Source organism: Gobius niger, assembly GCF_951799975.1.
Source record: "Gobius niger genome assembly, chromosome: 1".
Classification (NCBI taxonomy): Eukaryota; Metazoa; Chordata; class Actinopteri; order Gobiiformes; family Gobiidae; genus Gobius; species Gobius niger.
In genome coordinates, this window is record NC_136852.1 from 26,148,873 (window position 1) to 26,167,919 (window position 19,047).

A 19,047-nucleotide genomic window follows, 5' to 3' on the forward strand; every position below is an offset into this window, starting at 1 on the left:
GCTCTGAACAGTAAGTTGTAGCTCTACATGCCTGTTTCAAAATGGGCAAATGCAAGGTTTTTGTTTGTTTTTTTTAGTAAAAATTGAATCTGTTTGAGACATATTAACTGTTGCGCTGCTACACTTTGCGTCTTTATTTATTCTTAAATTAAGATACCTAGATGAGTAGGTAATTACATGTTTCCACTCATTGGGAGCCATATTGAGTGAATCCATCTGTCAGTGCTACATACAAAGCCCACAACAAAAGGCTACACCTTGCCCCGCTCCTTCAGCTGCTTGTGCCCTGCGTTTTGACTCCTGGTCTCGGGAGCATATTTCTGTTCGTTTTGCTTCATTAAGTGTAACTCGGAGCTGATTTGTACTACTGGATATCTGACTGGAGCCACAGACAGGGAATCTGTATTATTCTTACTGAAACACCGCATGGAATTAACATTAAACAATCTAAATTAAACTACACTACGTTGTCTTGTGTTCTCTTCTGCTCTAGACCCGTGTCATTTTGACAAATTTGAATTTAAGATAAGATATTGAGAATGAAATAAAGGTTTTGTTAATTTGATCAATTCAATAATTCTTACATTTAGAGACCCCATAAAGTTATCGATAGTATTTATATTGTATGACTACCTCAGTGACTTTTCATGTAAAATGAGCATGTTGATGAACACACAAGACAAGAAAGACAAGAAAGTTGCCACACCGAGTTGTATCCATGAGCTAATTCCTATCCTTTGTCCCACATTCACAATGTAGTCATTCATCCTGCCCCAGATGGGGCACAATTGATTTTAGTGGTAAGGGGTACTTACGCAGACGAGGGAGAACAGGCTAACTCCGCACGGAAAGGTAAAATGCTGTGTCATTTTACACAAAAATGCTCCATTTGGAATAGGCTATCATTCATTTTTTTGTGTGTTTTAAGTTTGATTTTGTTCCCTTTAGATTTTTGTAATGTATGTGTATTAGCCTCCAAAATGATTCTGTTATGAAAATAATGAAGTTAATTATTAACATGTGAAATACCACTTATAAAGCAGAATGCTAACTAAAAAGCAGAAGCAGATTTTGTAATCATGTTTTTTGGGGGGGAATTTGGAATATAAATCGGGGAGATAAGCCCAGATTTAAAGCCAACAATAGTTTCAGGTTTAAATGCTTACTGCACATTTATCCAAAGTACCCACATGGAGTGCAATGTACAGTCAGTTCTATTAGCCTTTTCAATGCAGTAATTAGCCTGAAAGTGCCCTGTTCCAGTGGATTACAGCAGCACTCTCCCGGTGTTAATCTGATGCTGAGCTCCACATGCAGCAGATGTTGCAGCTGAAATGAACTGGCTCCGAGTTTATCATAAATTCATATCTGCTATTTATAGACCTCAGTCTGTGATGCAGGAGACACTGACGACTGTTTCTGACTCGTTTTTTCACCTTAGAGACAGTGACTAAGTAATATTGCAAAGTATAGCCCTTCACACAGTGTGGTGGTTATTATCATATTAATATAACCATATTATTTCATGTGGATTGGATTTGATTTGGCCTTTGTTTACCAGCATAGCCTTGGGAACGTATTTTGCCTTTCTGTGCAAACATCCTATTTATTGTTTCATGCAGTGCACAGATTCTCCACCAGGGGGGTGCTGCAACAACAACCCTACCACCCCTACTTCCCACGGCCTTGTTCACCAGAAAAGTCCCAGAATAACTTATTCAAGGGAGTCCTGCCTACATGTTCTGTATGGAAAACCTGCCAAGACTTGGAGGGAACACGTCCACTTGACACTGAAAGTCCCCACACGGCCTGGGAATTGAACTGGTGACCGCTTGCTGTGAGGTAAGAGGGTCCTTCCCACCTGATCTCACATTTGGATATTTTCATGTTCCTTCTCAGTGTTTCGTTTCGTTGGATACTACCTGTGTTTCTTCTTAGACCAAGCCCCCTGTGAAAAGCAGAGAAACCAGTTACGCACCCGTTTGTTTTTGCCGTTTCCCCAGTAACATGACTCAAACTCCTTTCTACACCTCTGTCATCAAATTTCTCCAACAAACTGGGGTCATATTGAGATGTAGAATCCACTATCATAGACCAACATGTTTTAGAGGTACGGGAAGAACATGTAAATGCCACTTAAACCCAAGACCTTGCTGAGTGCACTATTATAACCACGGCCCCATCATAACTTTATGTTGTTCCAGGTTAGGCCTAACTGGAGTTTAGTTTCATTCAAGGGCTTCATGTAAATACAACAGAGCAATAGAGACGAGGCTCACACTTCATGCAATCATTCATCTTTTGCTTTTTTATTTTAGCGCCCCGGCACCGATGGAGTTTGGCGGCACAGTGGCACAGAGACGAGGACTGCCGTGTTCAATTTCCAGATCCTGAGTCGCTTTTTATGTAGTTTGGTAAGCTAGGCCTTTACTGTCTCCAAAAGTCAGGAATCATGTTTGCATGTGACCCATCCTTCAGTGTTGCTGGGGGAAACCGTCAGGAGCAGCGATCAGGAACTCGCCTACAAATCAGCTGGTAGATTTTCCTATAGCTGAGAGGACATAGTTACATTTAGTTTTGTATGCATAATTACAGAGGAGCCCTTGACTCCATCTAGCGGTCCAATGTGGCATGTTTTGTGCAACATGACTCCACAAGAGGGCAACAGCTTGTCTTACATTAGTGGCACCTCTCATTGTTCCTTATCCAAAAGGCTGTACATGACAAACTGCTTTTTTTTTTTTTTAATATATTGGCTCCGGGACAGGGATCAGTGGGGTCCCGTACAGCTTGATAGACGTCTTGCTCTTCCGGTGGAAACGGGACACTGCGCGCGCATAGCAGATACAGAGAGAGAGCGAGAGCAGGGAACAAACGTCAACGAAACATTATGCACTTCCTCCTGTAGTGCAGAGACAGCAGTTAAAAATAGGTGTGGTTATTTTGAGCCCACACTTGTGAGATTTACTCTGGCCCGGCCCGCTCTGAGCTGGACTGAGTCCTGGTGGAGTCTGGTTACAGGACGTCCCAGCAGCAGTGAGGGCCCAAACCTTTCACTTCACCGCACTGCCCTCTGCCTGACAATCATGTGCACCAGTTTTTTTCGTCAAACGATCAAAAGACAGTGATTGTTGTGGCATCTGGTGGATATAGCAATCAAAGAGTCATTTTAAACCAGAAACTGAAAACGTAGGCTTGGTTCGTCGACCAGCAAGGAATTCCAGATCCCAGCTCAAGATCGGGAGAAAGGTCCCAGATGTACTGCATTCAAACACTGCTCCTGATAAGTTGCCCCAGTGGGTTTTGGAGGCAGTGTAACACTCCTCACTCCTCACAGCAATAAGGTCTGAGGTTCAAGTTCAGGACCAAGTGGGGCCTTTTATTTGTTTATTTGATTGGGGTCATGCATGTTCACGAACACACACACGGGACTCGTATAAACAGCCGTGCCGGATGAACGAATTTCGATCCGTTGTCCCACACTGACACACTTACATTCGTTCTGGCTTATTGTACATGTTTTAAGTGTTTGGGAAGACCAAAGGAGATAGAGGAAACTATAGGGCTGTGTATTGACAACATCTTCACAATACAATATGTACCCGATACAGAGTTCACGATACGATACTTATCACGATTCACATGTATCGTGATGGAGTGTCCATAATACTAAGATAAGATAAGATAAGATAAACCTTTATTGATCTCACAAAGGAGAAATTCACTTGTTACAGTCGGCGTTACTTCACAGTCTTATTGTACAGTCTGACAGCAGTGGGGATGAAGGCTTTGCGGTAGCGCTCCGTCCTGCACTGAGGGTGTCTCAGTCTGCCACTGAGAGAGCTGCTCAGCTCTTCTACAGTCCCGTGCAGTGGCTGGGAGGTGTTGTCCATGATGGAGGTGAGCTTGGCTAACACCCTCCTGTCCCTCACCTCCTCCACAGAGTCCAGGGGGCAGCCCAGGACAGAGCTGGCCCTCCTGACCAGCTTGTTCAGTCTGTTCTTGTCCCGCTCTGTGCTGCCCGGGGCCCAGCACACGGCAGCGTAGTGGAGAGCAGAGGCTACCACAGAGTCATAAAAAGCCTTGAGCAGAGGCCTGCTCACTCCGAACGACCTCAGTCTCCTCAGAAGGTGAAGGCGACTTTGGCCCTTCTTGTACAGGGCGTTGGTGTTGTGGGACCAGTCCAGTTTATTAGATACTGTATATTCTGAAAAAAAAAGGCTCTTGTAGCCTTTTATTGGAGTAGTTAGAATGCATGTTGTGATATATGGTTAGACAAGCGCGTATTGTCAAGTACTCCGTAATGATATATTGCCGATCCGATATATTGAGCACAGCCCCAGAGGAAAACCACACATGGGCACGAGGAGAACATGCGATCTCCACACAGAAGGGGCCCACCTGGGATCAAACCCAAGACCCTCTGGCTGTGGGGCACAAGTGCTTGCTACAGTGTCGCCATCATAGAGTTTGGTCAGTCTCCCTGTAGCTTACCAGGTCCTTCTGCTCCAGTTTTCCATTTTTTTTAAAACTTTTTCAGGGACAAGACAAAGTGCTTGTTTAACCAATTGGACAGTATGAAACATTCTCAAACTTAGTTCTTTAAAGAAAAAAATATAATTACAGAATTGGTGATTTAGGCTACAATGAGGAAAGCAGAATTGTATAATGAAATAAACATTGCTGTCCTAAAAGTGCTTCAACACGCTTGAGTTTGCTAACTTTATACACACTGTCCAGTATGTACTGTGTAGTGTACACAGTTATCTGTGAAAGTAATCAATCACACATGTACTTCTACTGTATGTCAATATATGGACCTTACACAAACGCAGAGCAGTTGTATTTAAATAGCCTGCTGTGCCCGAGGTGGTGATGTGCAGTTTCCTGTTGATGCCAAAAAGCCTCGAGCCGAAAGTCAAAGGTCGAAGGATGTGTGTCACTCTCTTTCCCCTTCCACAGCAAACCAAACCCCTTTAAATAAAAAACACTGCACTGAGTGAGTCTAAGAAAAGATATTTTAAATCTGCTGACGAAAATGTCCAAGGTTGAGCTTTTTTGTTACCAACCTGACCTGCACGCATCTGGAAGTAGGAATCAAACCCCCAACCAGATTGCTGCTGGGACATGAGTCTTAGCCACTGTGCCACCACGCCGTCCGCATTACATCTCATCAGTCAAAAGCAACGATGGTGGAGGGAAGAGCCGCAGATTGAAATGAGCTACAGCGTATAAGTGTAAGGCGGTAACTTGCCAGAGTCCCACAAAAAATCCCCTGCAAATTTTCAGTCAGTTTGTCAAATTAATGATGAAACCCGTCATGACTACTGCAATGACGGAATGGTACATATCAAGCCACCCGTGTAAGAATGAACTCCGTCAATATTGTTTCTGTCTTTTACAACCCGGCATACTTTGTCCCTGGGAAAACGTCTGGGCTTGCACTCTTTAACGTCCCACTAACTCTAAAAGAAAAACATATGAATTCCCCCGGAGTGAAGTTGCTCGGTTTTGCATCATACTTAACGTTATAGCCATGATGCAAGAGGAGAAGGAGCCAAGTGACACAATGAGTTGTTTAGGGAGGGTCCTGGGACGGATCAGGAAGCCCTTCTCATGATGGACAGTGTTTATCAGACTGGAGTGAAACCGTTTATGTCTTGCAGAAATATGTGGCTTTGCTGTGAACTCCAAACTCTGCACCGGTGTTTCAGTGGCCCGTGAGATAGTAGAGACAAGACACAAGTGGAGATAGAATGCACTTTATTTGGCTAAAATGTTGAAAGAAATTGTTCAACGTGAGGAAGAACAAACTCGTTTGATCTAGCAAGAAAGGACTTTTATCAGCAAAAGTACATGCTAGTTTCTTCATTGATTTGATTGGAAGTGACAGGTTTGACTGCAAATTTCACCAGAATACTGTTAAAATTAAAACAAAACAAAAAAAACAACTTTTGATCAAAATGCAATTAAATATCAGAATTGACTGACTGTTTTCCAGACCCCCCTCTCAGGTGCAATAATGTAGCACAATCGTTGAGTGAGATGTGGGACCAATAATATGCATGATAAAATTCTGACCGTGCTGCAATTCGACTAGCATGAATAATGAACAGAATAACTACAAATAAAGATGTAAAAAATAGAAGTATCTGTTGTATGTAGTTTTGGTGCTCAATATACAAATACATGAAAGCACTTCTGACTTTCCACACCAAGTAGCACCTGCCACCTACAGCTATAACAGGATAAACCCAGATTATGGCTTTGTATATATGCTATTTAAACACAAATCGCAAAAGAAAACACAAAATCAGAATCAAAACAATGGTAGAATTGTTGAACTAAAACTGAACTTTTACACATATTTAACTTCTGTTCATTGTTTGTTTTTGGCTGAGTTTTGGCGCCTAATCTCGTGGTACGATACTTTTCACGATATATTGTGCAGCCATAACCCATATGAACCACATTATTATATTTAATTTAGTAAAGAGGCTTAAACCTAACCTATTCTGTCTAAACTTAACACGCCGTCAGGTCTCAAGACACCAATTTCTCTCATAAAATCCGTCCGACAGTTTGAGTACTTCTGTTTGATGAGGTTTGTCTTCAACATTACATATCGATATCAATCCTAAACATAACCAAAGTAATCATATAAAGTCTGGAGTTTGAGTCTGATCTGACCCTTGGGTTCTTACAGGTCGAGTCTGGGACAGGAAGAACCCCCCCCCCCCCCCCCCCATCTCCTGCAGTGACACAAGGCCCATGTTTGTTTGTGCGTTTCGTTTTCCTGGAGCGTGAGTAGAGTTGGGTTTTTGTGAAGCGCGTGTCGCCAGCGCGTGTCGCTCTGTGGGACTCTTGACAAAGGTTCGGGGCGGACGCTGGGAACATCGGAGAGACAGGAAGAACATATGAAGAACATCCATCATCCAGAGGAGAACAGGCTGCTCCCTGGAAATGTGGCAAGAACACCCTAAGAGATCAAAGCATGAGACTGAAGAAGAAAGTAATCCCATCTTTAAATACTTTTCTGAAAATGTCACATCTCTCAAATGCCGAAGCGGAGGGTGTCGAGCTGTTGTTGTGCTTATGGCAAAACCCCGTCGAAGGGTGAGGTGTGTTGCCCAAAGAAACAACTAAAATGTATGAACTATATAGCATTCAAATGAGAAAAAGCAAGTGAAACTGCATTTGAATATTATTTTCAAACCTTAATCGATGGCATTTTCTCCAGTTCGGCTTTACCCAACTCAAAAACCTTCAATATAGGCCAGTGTAACGCCTCATTTGAAAGCTAAGGCCTACAAAACTGATCTAAACTGATCTTTTTGTCACTTTCTGATTGCGTTTTTGTCACATTTTTTAGGCTTTTTGTAGCACCTTCATCGCTTTTTTTGGGTCACTTTGTTGTTACTTTTTGTGGCGCTTTTGTAGACTTTTTTTGTGGCTTTTTATTGCGTTTTTGTCACATTTTTGTTGAGGTTTTCGTCCTGTTTTTTTTTTCTAGTTCTTGTCACTGTTTTGATGCTTGTCGAGCCAAGATGGAGAAAACACATGCTCGGTTCAGGTGTGGGGTTAAGAGGTCAAAATCATTTTCCAAATCTTCAAGAAAGTCAAGATAGAGGGAATGGGCTTCTTGGAGAATTAATGAAATCTATAATTGTGTGGGAAATACTCAAGACTATATGGATGAAATAACTCCTCATATAGTTTTTTTTGCTGAGGAAACTTTATTAAAAAAAAAGAAAGAAACAAAGCAATACAGTACATCACAATTTGGGGCGCTTTAAAAATGATGCCCCGACAAAATGATAAGACAACCTTTTGGACTCCCAAAATAACATGGCGTTGGGTGCATTCCTGGGGTATTTAAAAAGCACATAAGTCTCGGTCCCTCCCTGTGAACAAAGACACATCCTCTACATGTGACATCCATCTGCGGCTCCACATCCTCCTCGGCAAGCGCGGTCTCACATCCTCTGGCCCGCGCCGGAGGAAACAGGCTCAGAGCGCGCCCCTCTCTGGTCCAGGTAACACCCCAGCGCCTGAAGAGAGCCGTCCCGAAGGCGTCAGGCCAATCGCTGCTCTGGGATCGGTCCCGGGAGCAAAGTCATAGGTAAGAGATTAAAGATGGTGAAGTTCTTGTCAGTTTGATGCGTCTAATTCATAACCAACCTTTTCTCTCTCACTAAGGACTTGGCGCTGATTCAGGCCACAGAAAGGGGAGGATTTTTCATGCATTTTTGACAGACCGGCAGCAGCAGCAGCAGCAGCAGCAGCAGCAGCAGCAGCAGCAGCAGCAGCAGCAGCAGCAGCAGCAGCAGCAGCAGCAGCAGCAGCAGCAGCAGAGGGGAGAGAAGTCAACAATTCGGAGTGGTGATTTTGTGGAAGACATAAGTTTGCAAAGATGATGGAGCTCACGATTCAGCTGATCCCGACCGGAGAGATCATCCTGGCTCCGGGGAAGAATGGGGAACACTACTGCCACAACTGCAAGGTCAGTGGAGACGGCACCAAAACTAGTCGGAGAAAACGCAGTGCCTCATGGAAACGTTCTGGACTAACATTTACAAGACACAGGCTGACTCATAGGATCAGGTTTGAAAAGTTAACAAGAGACTTACACACTTTTACTCTTCTGGTTCCCTGGATCACTGTAGCATAAAGCAAGTTTATTTGTAGAGCACAATTCGTACACAGAGTAATTTAAAGTGCAGTGTAGGACTAATACATACAGTATTTACGGTATATGTTGTCCATGTTGTGCATAGTTGGATGGATTATTATTGAGAGCCTATGGATAGGTGAGTGATATTGCTCAAATTGAATATCTGAATCATACTTTGGCAAGTCATCAGAAAGTTACAATACACTTAAAATGAACAACAAAAGTGCAGGAAAAGGGACTAAAGTTTGCACTGCAAGTTCATTTTCCACCTTCTTTCTAGCCTTTTTTATTTTTTTTCTTGTCATTGATAATACTACTGTAATTTTGCATATAACCTAAACAGCCATTTAGATATCAGCCAGTAGAATATTATAGTGCTCCCATCTGTATGTCTTTAAAGCCAAAGAGTTTTACAGACATACATGAAAACGTTCATTTGTGTCGTGCATTACTCTCAAAGCTTTAGGTCAAGGAATCGTTCAATTCACGCTCACAAACATTCTCTTTCAATGCCCTGTCGACACAGACATGGATCAAAAGTTGACAAAGTGTCTTGCACAAGGACACACCATCAGTATCAAACCTCCCGGCTTATTTGGTCAATTCCTCTTTCACTTGGCCCTCCGAAGGGAACGAGAGGAATGTTGGAGTTAATGCAGACATAGCACAGCATTACATAGTGGTACATGATGATTAATAGAGTCCTGATGGACAGAAATGCCCTGCCTTTGCATCCAGCTGCTGCTCTGAGAACATTTAAAGATCTCTGTGTAAATCACTGAGACAGTCACATACAGCTCTGGAAGGAGGGGCCTGATGGAGACAGATGGAGCAGAACCGCTGACAAACGCAATCTGAAGAATGAGACCAGGGCTGGGAACAACGCAGCAAATATGTAATAAAGCGCTGTGCAATGTTATTACTCAAGAAGTGACTAAGATAACACTCACTAAATACTAAGCTCATAACCGCTGTTAGTCTTCTAGTCCCTCTAATCCAGGGGTACTCTGGATGACCGGGGTCCAGCCTTCAGAGACTTTCTTTGGACCCAAAAACATTCTCAATCGTAATATTGAGGGCTGAATCATAAACAGTGCCTATTATTTTACCACACGCTTACACACTAATAATCAAAAATAAGATCACTAAAAATGCATTAATTTTAGTGTCATCAGCTCTAATATTTGAATTATGTGCTAATGGGTAAAACTCCGTAACATTTAACCCAATAATTACAATTGAAATACAAGCATTTATTTTATGACAGATATTTTCATGATTGAAAAATACCTGTACATGAACTCCCCTAAGACATGACTGTAAGTTTACCGGGAGTGGGTGCATCTCCAGCTCCATGGAAATGTGACAAAGGCAGCAGAATTTGAGATTTAAACAGGTTAGATTCTTACCCAAATCCATTCTTTGATTACCCACGGCAGTAATAGCATTTTCTGTGTTGAGCTGGTCATTAGGAGCATGTTTTGTACTGATGGCAACAGTATAGTCAAAAATGCAGTCTGCCTTTAAGTGTAATGATGGTCTGAACCCTGATGGAGTGAATGGTTCATTTTTGTGGACCTCACATAGCTTTATTCGGAGACTCTGAGACCCATTACCAAAAGTATATTTATTTTATTTTATAGACATTCTTGCTGTCTTGGTTTTGAACCCAATACTGTCACATCAAGTTAAGGTTAAGGTGTACTTTAATGTCCCCATATTGAAATTTGTCCTCTGCATTTGACCCATCCTTTGATGCCGCTGGGGCAACCTGTAAGGAGCAGACCCATCTCCAGATGTGGAGCCAGGCTGATGGTCAGAATCACCTGGCTGGAGGATTCACCTATTATACATGTTTTTTATGGTAGGAGAAACCGGAGTACCCGGCGGAAACCTAAGCAGACATAGGGAGAACATGCCAACCCCATACAGAAAGGTCCTGTCCAGATGGGAATCAAACCTGGGAGCTTCTAGCTGTGAAGCACGAGCGCTAACCGCTACGCCACCGTCCACAAGAGTTCATTTAACCTCTTAACCTCCACTTGAATCGACCACATTTTCTCCAGTTTGGCTTTCCTCAATTCTAAAAGCTTCTTGAAAAAAAAAAGTGCAACCAAAAAAAGCTAAAAAAAAAAAAAAAGGGCAACAGTGGCAAAAATGTGACGGAAATGCAATACAAAATCTACAAAAGTGCAACAAAAAAGTTACTAAGACTTTAAAAGTACTTGGAAATATAAGGTAATACAACATTTCTCAAGCCAGTGCATTAGAGCAGTGCTTCCTAGCCTTTTTCATAGCTACTCCTTGAGGGTTTCATTTATATTCCGTGTACACCTTGCGGTTGCTGCCCATTATTTGGAAAGTGATCAAATACACTTGTGGGTTGTATTAAAAATAAAGCTCAGACACTTTCAGCGATTAGACAGGCGGTTGTACCAACCTTGAGTAAACACTACTCACCTGTCGTCTGAGCGGGTTCGGGCGTGGCAGTGGGCGGGTCTTAGGAGATCAAGCGGTAAATGTTTGGCCTGCTGTTGTCACTGATGCTCGGCGGCTCAGGAATGTTCAGCCGCTCCGGCGGGAGGAAGACATTCAGGTTGTTCCTTTCCCACATTCCTCCAAGGTCAGACGTCCACGGGTCCACTGAGTGCGAGAGGTGTGAGTGCCGGCCGCTGGAAAAGGGCAGACTAAGGATTTCCAAAAACATTAGTCAACACAAACCTGGCTCTGAGCCCATTCATTGTTTTCGAGTCATCAGTGAGTTTACAACTTCCAGCAATAAGGATTTTCCAGCGCTGGTTTGTTGGTTCAGCATGATGACTCCAAGGGCGACATTTGTTCAAAAAGTTTTTCTTTTCCTTTTAATAAAACCCACCCAGAGCTGGACTAACTGAAAAACCCTTATCATTGTTGTTAATGTTTAGGTCGCGCTTTTTACTTTTACAACACAGTAATATCATAGTAATAGGATGTAACTACATTGTAACTACAGCAGGAATAACAAAGGATAACACAGCTTGCAGCCCAGCGAGAAAATAAAATGTTTTCTAGTTCTTTACAATCTTCATATGGTTTAGGATTGTTCATATTACCATAACATAAATGTGTGTCTTCTATTGATGTAATTACTATGTTATTGCACTTTCAGATACCATGCTACTGCGCTATAAAGTCAAGTGCTTCCACGTCTAGCGTCGCATTGCATTATGGGAGCGTATACCATAGACAAAAGCAGGCAGGACATAAGGTGCAACTATTTCAGGTTACATAACAAATCACTCATCACTAGAACATGTGTGATGTTATGAAGGAAGAGAAAGAACAGAAAGGAAAGACTTGTTATAACCTCGAAGTGGTCAGACACTGACAGAAGTAAACAGTGGATGCTTCCCCTGGTGTTGAAGAAGTGCTTTTAGTTTGACAGAGGTGCAGGGGGAGCGAGAGGTGTGGAGGCTATCGCTGTCAGGACGGCCTTTCCGCTCACTGCAGCCTGTCTGTCCAGCTCAGCTCTGAAAACAGGATACCGGTGCACTGTGCAAGAATGTCCAAGTACCTGTGGCAGTGTTCCTCAAAATGTGTTGATTCATCCCAGGTTTTGACCTATTGTAATAGAACTGGGTTAGAGCTGGTGGTGCATAGTCTATTGTTTCTTTGGCTTGTCCGTAGTTATAGCCTGCTTGTGTCACAGAAAGATACAATTGCCTTTCTCTACAGACTTGTTTTTGTTGTTGTTTTATTATTCATGTCTGGGTGTGTTTACTGCCAGGTGCTTTGGCCCCCCATCAATTTAAAACAATGCAATAACCTCCAGTTGTAGGTGCTTGGAGAATTGCCCCTAGGTGGTGAACTGTGGCCTGACTCCAGTCCTGACAGGTACCAACGTGGCGTGGTCGAATACTGGCTAAGAACAGTTCTACTCCACACTTTTACACCAAAAACTTAACTCACTATTATTTTTACTTTGCATTTAGTTGTGTGGCCAGATGTGATATTGCTGTATATTTTCCTGAATACTGTTTTAAATGTTTTTCTGAATATATTTTCTTCTATCTTGAACCATATTCGTGTGCGTAAATAAAGACTATTTCTCTAATCTGGGATCAATAAAGTGAACTTTATCCTGAGACCAGAATAGCAGCGTCTGGAACGTCACGCACGCCACCTTGCGGCAGTGCCTCTGTATCACAGCGCACTGCAGCTCTGGCCTCTCTGACCCTACAGCTGGCAGAGGTCACCTTTACTTTGGCATCCACGTGTGACATAATATCAGAATAGATCTGATGACCCAGGCCTGTCCATCAATGTGGCTTATATATTACACCACAGAGACAGAGCAACAACCTGTAGGACAACAGTTTTTTAATCTAGTTGTTTTCAAGTGACCTAGTTATATTGAAGCTCACAGGCTGAGAATCCGCTTTGCAGCCACTAACCAATCAATAGCTACTGTAATATACGGTAACAGTGCAGCTCTAGGTGACCTTCAACGCCCCTCTGAAGAACAGTACGGCCAATCATTTCTTAGCCTGCTTGCAAGAAGTTTTAGCAACAATGGGGTACTTTTACATACTCATTTATTTTCTATGGCATTTATTTTTCTACAAAGCTTGCTGTGATAGCCTCAATAGCACAGTTTTATAACGTGTGATTATTGCAGCTCCAGTGCCGCTAATAGTACAGAGAAACTCACTGACCTTACTGTAAGGCTATTTTCTGATGTGGGTGGGGCTCTATGACGTCAGCGTGCGCTCTGCAGGACAAGTGCAATGACTGTTGAGGCCAGTAGGTGGGGTGAGAGCGCAGTCAATCAAACCACAACTTTTACAACTTTACGCATTCGCTTTGGAAAGAGTGGGAGAGGTTTATTGTTCTTTTTGAGTCATTCATCAGCATCATTCGGTTGTGCATTAAAAAATAAAATAAAATAAAAAGTTCGTCTCAACAGAAAATACCTAATAAAATGGTAATGAATAGAAAACATATTTTGATGGGGCTTTTACGGCAACAATTTCTAACAGCCTCAGAAAGTCAGTTTCCAGACATTTACTGTGACGTTTAAACCATGCACTACTATCGATATTTACGTTGTTCGCCGCTGCATTCTCCAATGTATCACTGCTTCAGTATCCACATTTGAACAGTTGTGGACATGAAGTGTCAGTGATGCAGGTGGCTTTATTCGGCTGTTAGATAAGCAAATGTACACGCTGTGCGCGTTGCATGGTTGAAATGAACCACACAGTCTATCAGTTGTCACCATAAGCGGGACTATGGGATGGTGCCTGGACTTCCTGGTATGGCAGAGCAAATGTCCTTCATAGGGGAAGTGATGAAAACAATAAAATTAGACATAGCCTAAATGAGCGGAACAAAAGCTGCTGTATCCGCCCCAAAATAGTCTCGCATCAAGCCTGCCGAGTTAAGTGGCACATTGACACATCCCGTGCGCCATTGGATGCGAGTTGGCGTTCCAAACCCAGAGATTAGGGTGGGAATGGGAGGGTCCTGGTAAACGGGCAGGGGCAGGGCGGGCAGGAGACGTCCACGTTACGTCTCCATTGACAGATACGATTCCTCCTGACTGCTGAAGAGTGTGGGCTGACGCACCGCTGGAAAAGGACTTTGCGTGGACTCTACACTTCAGAGATTTCCACGACACCCGGGAAAGTTAAAGGGGAGCCGCCACAGCACAGCGCGTCAGCTCGGATCTCGCAGGTAGGACAACATTTCCCCCACAGCAATAGATTTTCACTGTAAAGTTTTCCCGTTGGCTACGTTGTCATTGCGTTCCGGGTCATGTCATGTGTGTGGAGCTGCGGCGTGTTTGGGTGAGTGGGCTGAGTCCCATATGGCTGTGCTGTCAGATAAAGAGGGGGACGCCTTTTTTCTTTTTTGCGCCTTTCTTTCACTTAAACGTGATCTACTTGGACAAGACGCTCATGTTAAAGTCCACTGTGCAAAGTCGACCTCTTAACACATGTAGTCCAAAATCTTCAGAACTTTTCCACTTCTGGACTTCAAAACCCACACAGCAGCTGCGCGCCTGCGAACTTCTCTGCAGCGTTTGCTACTTTGGCTGACGCGCTGCAGTCGTCACTGGCTCGGGGATGGATTTTTGGCGTTGGCAAAAGTGGTATCCGGATTATGTTTTGACTGTGCTGAGTAACCTCGCCTCCGGTCCTCGAGGCTTCACGCGTGGCTTTATATAGCTTGCCAGACAGATTAAAAGACAACAGACTGTTCACACTTGTGGGCACACTTCACAAAAAAAGACTTTGGCTAGACTTTAAAGCAGACTTATAACTGCGGAATGAGCACCTTGTTGCCTAAGAAGAAGTCAAATCACCCCACTTAGTCACTTTGTCTCTTGCGTAAAAGTTGTCCTATAGAATGTTAACCTTTAGAAACATCAACCTCAAGCTGCCCGTCTCCGTCTGCCCCCACTGCCCCGTATGTGTGTATGTGTGTGTTTGTCTATGTGTGGACAGCCGCTGCACCTGTCTGTGTTTTGGTTTGGGACATGATGAGGACAAGGGAAGCACCTGGGAGGGAGGGGGGTGGGGGTCTGTTCTCACCACACTCTGAGAACACAAGGATGGAGCTATAACGAGAGAAGCCCCATCCTGTCCCCAAGTGTGTGCAAACTGTCAACCTTCAAAAGCCAAGATACGGTTCACACAGGGGACAAAAATATGAACCGCTAAACTTAATACAAGTGACTCATGCATTTCCGAAAATCTTGTTGGAGACACAGAGTGAACTTGTCGAAATGATGACCTCGCAGCAGTGAAACCAATCTCTTGTCAATGTGATGGTTTGTTTTTAAGCGTGGCCTGTAATCATTGTGCGTCCATTATACAAAACAGCATCGCCTTCCTCGCTCTTAGACAATTGACTTTCATGCCCTGGCAGGTTTTCTGTTTATCATCGCAACATTAGGCACAGCTTGTGATTATTTTGCCTTTAGTCTCGCATGTCTCCCCGCCACTCTCCCTCACACGTTACTTTTAGTCTTTGCATCCTGTGTGAAATGAAATGAATAAATAAATAGCCCAAGCTGAGCAAGAGGAGCAACCGCTGACCTCCCTCAAGGTCACGCAAAAGTCATGACCTCCATGTTTTTGCAGCCTCCAGTCCGCCACACACCTGTTAATGTGTGCTGGGAACTAAGTGAGCTTCCAAACAACTGCTGAGAAATCCCCTCCACTCAAGTGTTTTCACATTCACTTGCACTTTCAGGGAAATTACAACGTCTAAGCAGGACATATTTTGACTTTCTTTGCTTCTTCTTATCCAGTAAGAGTTGGACGTTGGACATCTGCTCAATCCAAATGCGTCCACATCAGAAATAAACGTGCTCTTTAACTCGTAACTTTATCCTGAAAGTAACAGCGCTTTCACTTCACTACAGCTTACAGTCTTTGAAGATATTAACCGTGTTGCACCATCACCCTCTCACTCCCTTGACACTTATCTTCAGCTTTCAGTTCCTATCTCCCCTTATCCTCAGTTACACCCTTCGATAGTTAAACTAAATTGGTCTCTGGTTGAAATTGGCGCTGCTCCCTTTTCGTCGTCACTGCTGTCAATGCCTTTTTCTTTTTCTTCTTCCCCCAGACGCTCCTTACCCGTGGGAGCTGTGTGCCGTAGTTTTTCCATTAAGGGACAGCAAGAGTGGCACATACTTTACTGTATGTTGAAAAGTCTTATTTTCCCCTCAGTGCATTTCTCAGGGGCTGGGTTCTGGCTTGTGGCTAACAGTGGGACGCGGCGAGTGGTAGATGAAGGTTAGAATTAGCGTTTAGCCCCAAACTTTTTTGCCTGTTTTCTTCTTGAAAGCATTTTTACTGTCCCTCTGCGTGGATATGTAAGCCACCCGTGTTTAACTGTACTTGCTCATCCCCCAAAAACCTATGTGTTGACTGATATTGGAGTGCTCTGAGAAATGCACGTTAGACAGTTGGATAAATGAATGTATAGATAGATCATTACAGTGACTTGGTTTCCTCCAGGTCCTGCCCTCTTCAGCCCAAAAACCCCACAATCTAAAAACCCCCAGGTAGCTGTGACCTCTCTGTTCTTAGCACATTTTTTCGACAACAGGAAGGACTCTCCCAAACGCTCGTGATTCGGCGTGAAAACCTTGTCATGAGAAATGCACACTTCCACTTTCGTGAACCATTCCCCTGTGTGTGTGTGTGTCCGGCCGAAGGATGTTACTCAATGTTATGCAAATGAGACAAATGGGGAAAAAGCTATCTGCATTTACATGTGTTTTATTTGTCTATACCATGGGGGGGGGGATTTGACTTTTATTGGATATGATGCTGCTAGGTCTTGACGCCTATCTGAAGTTTTATCACTGTTTCACCGACACTATTCAATGGTATCTCAAATGAGACTTTGACCTGACGAAAGGCTTACATCTGTGTCTCTCCTCATTCCCGGTGAACTCCTCCTGTTTATTTCTTTAAACCCATTTTAAAACAGCATCGCCACATATCTCTTTAAACGCAAACCTGTAAAATTGCCCTAATTGAGCTCTATTTTGGATGGAGTTAAATTCTAAACGTCGTGTCTAGCCGGTTTAAAAGCTGGAATTTGACTGAGTGCGGTGAGCGCATAGAGATAAGCCAAGCCATGGTTAGTGCACACTGATAACATGAAGCTTATATCTCTCTTTGAGTCTGCGCCAAAAGCTTTTTGTCCAAGCAATACGGCAAGTGCACGGATAGAAGGAGTGACTTCACTGGCACCGATTCATAACATTCTGTGTCTGAAAAATTTGTGGAAAAATGCATTCGAAACCTGTGGGATATTATTTATCTGCCTAACTATATTGTGCAACCCTAACCTAACAAATAAAGTCCTTTGCGGTTATTGTTTGAGTGTGTAGTGTCTTTGCGGCCATCAGTAGCTTGTATCGTAAACGTGTAGCAGTCCTGCTCGGTGCTAATGTCATTACGGGAATCCAGTTATCCTCGGCTGCTCATTACGTTTGAGAAACAGGGGCCTGGTTAGATCATCGTGACTGATACACGCATGGGCCCATTATATGAATGTGAGGTGATTCATCCACAGACGGGAATGAGCTGGAGACAATGGGAAGGAATGTCCATTGATTTAAAGGCGACTGGAGGGACGGGGTGGCTCTGGCCCACCAACCGCTCAGTCAGCCCGCCTTTTTGTTGACATGTTTAGCGTAAGCAAATGTGAAGCGGGATTTAAGTACATCTCCTGGTGCTGTGTCTATACAAACACATGAGATGCAAGAGGGATTTGTTCGTCTGTGATCCGTAAACTGGCTTTTATTTGACCGTCGATCATATTAAGCTCATTTTGTGGCTGTTTGTAGATGCTTTGACGGACCCCAGATGTTACTGGCGTTTAATTCCCGGACCGGACAGGCCTTTGAGGACCTAACCTTGCCTCCTTGTACCTGTGCCGTGTGAGTGAGTGGGGAGTTCCTGTGTCCATGGCCAGGAGTGGCAGCTTTTCCATGTGTTTCTTCCGCAAAAGCTGCACGGCTCAGCACACATTGTGGCCAGCCCCACCCTGTTGGGAGTATTCGCATGTGTGAAACAACCAGAAAGGGACTACATTTCATTTTGGCTGTTTTATGTGTCGACTGCATCTGACCCATCCTTCAGGTCAGGTGCTTAGCTTGGTCGAGAGACTAGCAAGCTGGAGGATTTATAACCCGTCCTGTTTCTTTCTGTTGAACCCATCTGATTAGAATGGCATGGCCCATAGTCACATGATCTCAACCTCAGACCTAGACTTATTAGCATTTCTGTCTCCATTTCATTCTAGTATCATTTACTCATAGAACGTTGTGAAAAGCTGACTGGGAAACCACCCTGGACATGAGTCAAGCTCTGCCTTTGCTGCCATTTTGGTACATTCCCCGTGTGTGCGGCAGCTGGACCGTCTGACTCAAACCAAATACAAAAAAAGCCTTGGCTCCAAGTTTCAACAGAGCTTTATTTAGACATGACATAGACAGGATGCTAAGTGTTGTGTCATTACGGGTCATTTTCTTATTTTGACCTTTTCCCCTAATCCTAATTTCTGTCCCTGTTTCTCGTCTGGCAGGACGTCATATCACCTGAGGTCGTTTACCTGCCGGTGCGCTGCTGTGCTGACTATCCATTTCTAATCCACCTGTAATGCCACACCCCCGTTGATTATCAGGGCACTGCAAGATAGTCGCTAATCTCATTGACTCAAAGCCAAAGCTAGTTTAATGCACACTCATGGGTTAGATCTGTTACAGTCATGCAGCTCGCAGAATTAGCCTTGCATAATATAGAATGTGAAATGCTTTTCTCATGAACGTGCACAGTACTCAGGCTGCCCTGCGCCGATTTTTG

The 19,047-nt window shown here is 43.6% G+C and overlaps 1 protein-coding gene across 1 annotated transcript in view; it reads left to right on the forward strand.

Moving 5' to 3' along the window:
• Positions 1–14,261: 14,261 nt before the first annotated feature.
• Positions 14,262–19,047, forward strand: part of LOC306964987 (unconventional myosin-Ic-like) — a 51,886-nt gene continuing 47,100 nt past the window's right edge. Inside the window, exon 1 of the mRNA XM_079559174.1 lies at positions 14,262–14,389. The gene's annotated coding sequence lies outside the window, so the exon portion shown is untranslated. The remainder of the gene's footprint in view (positions 14,390–19,047) is intronic.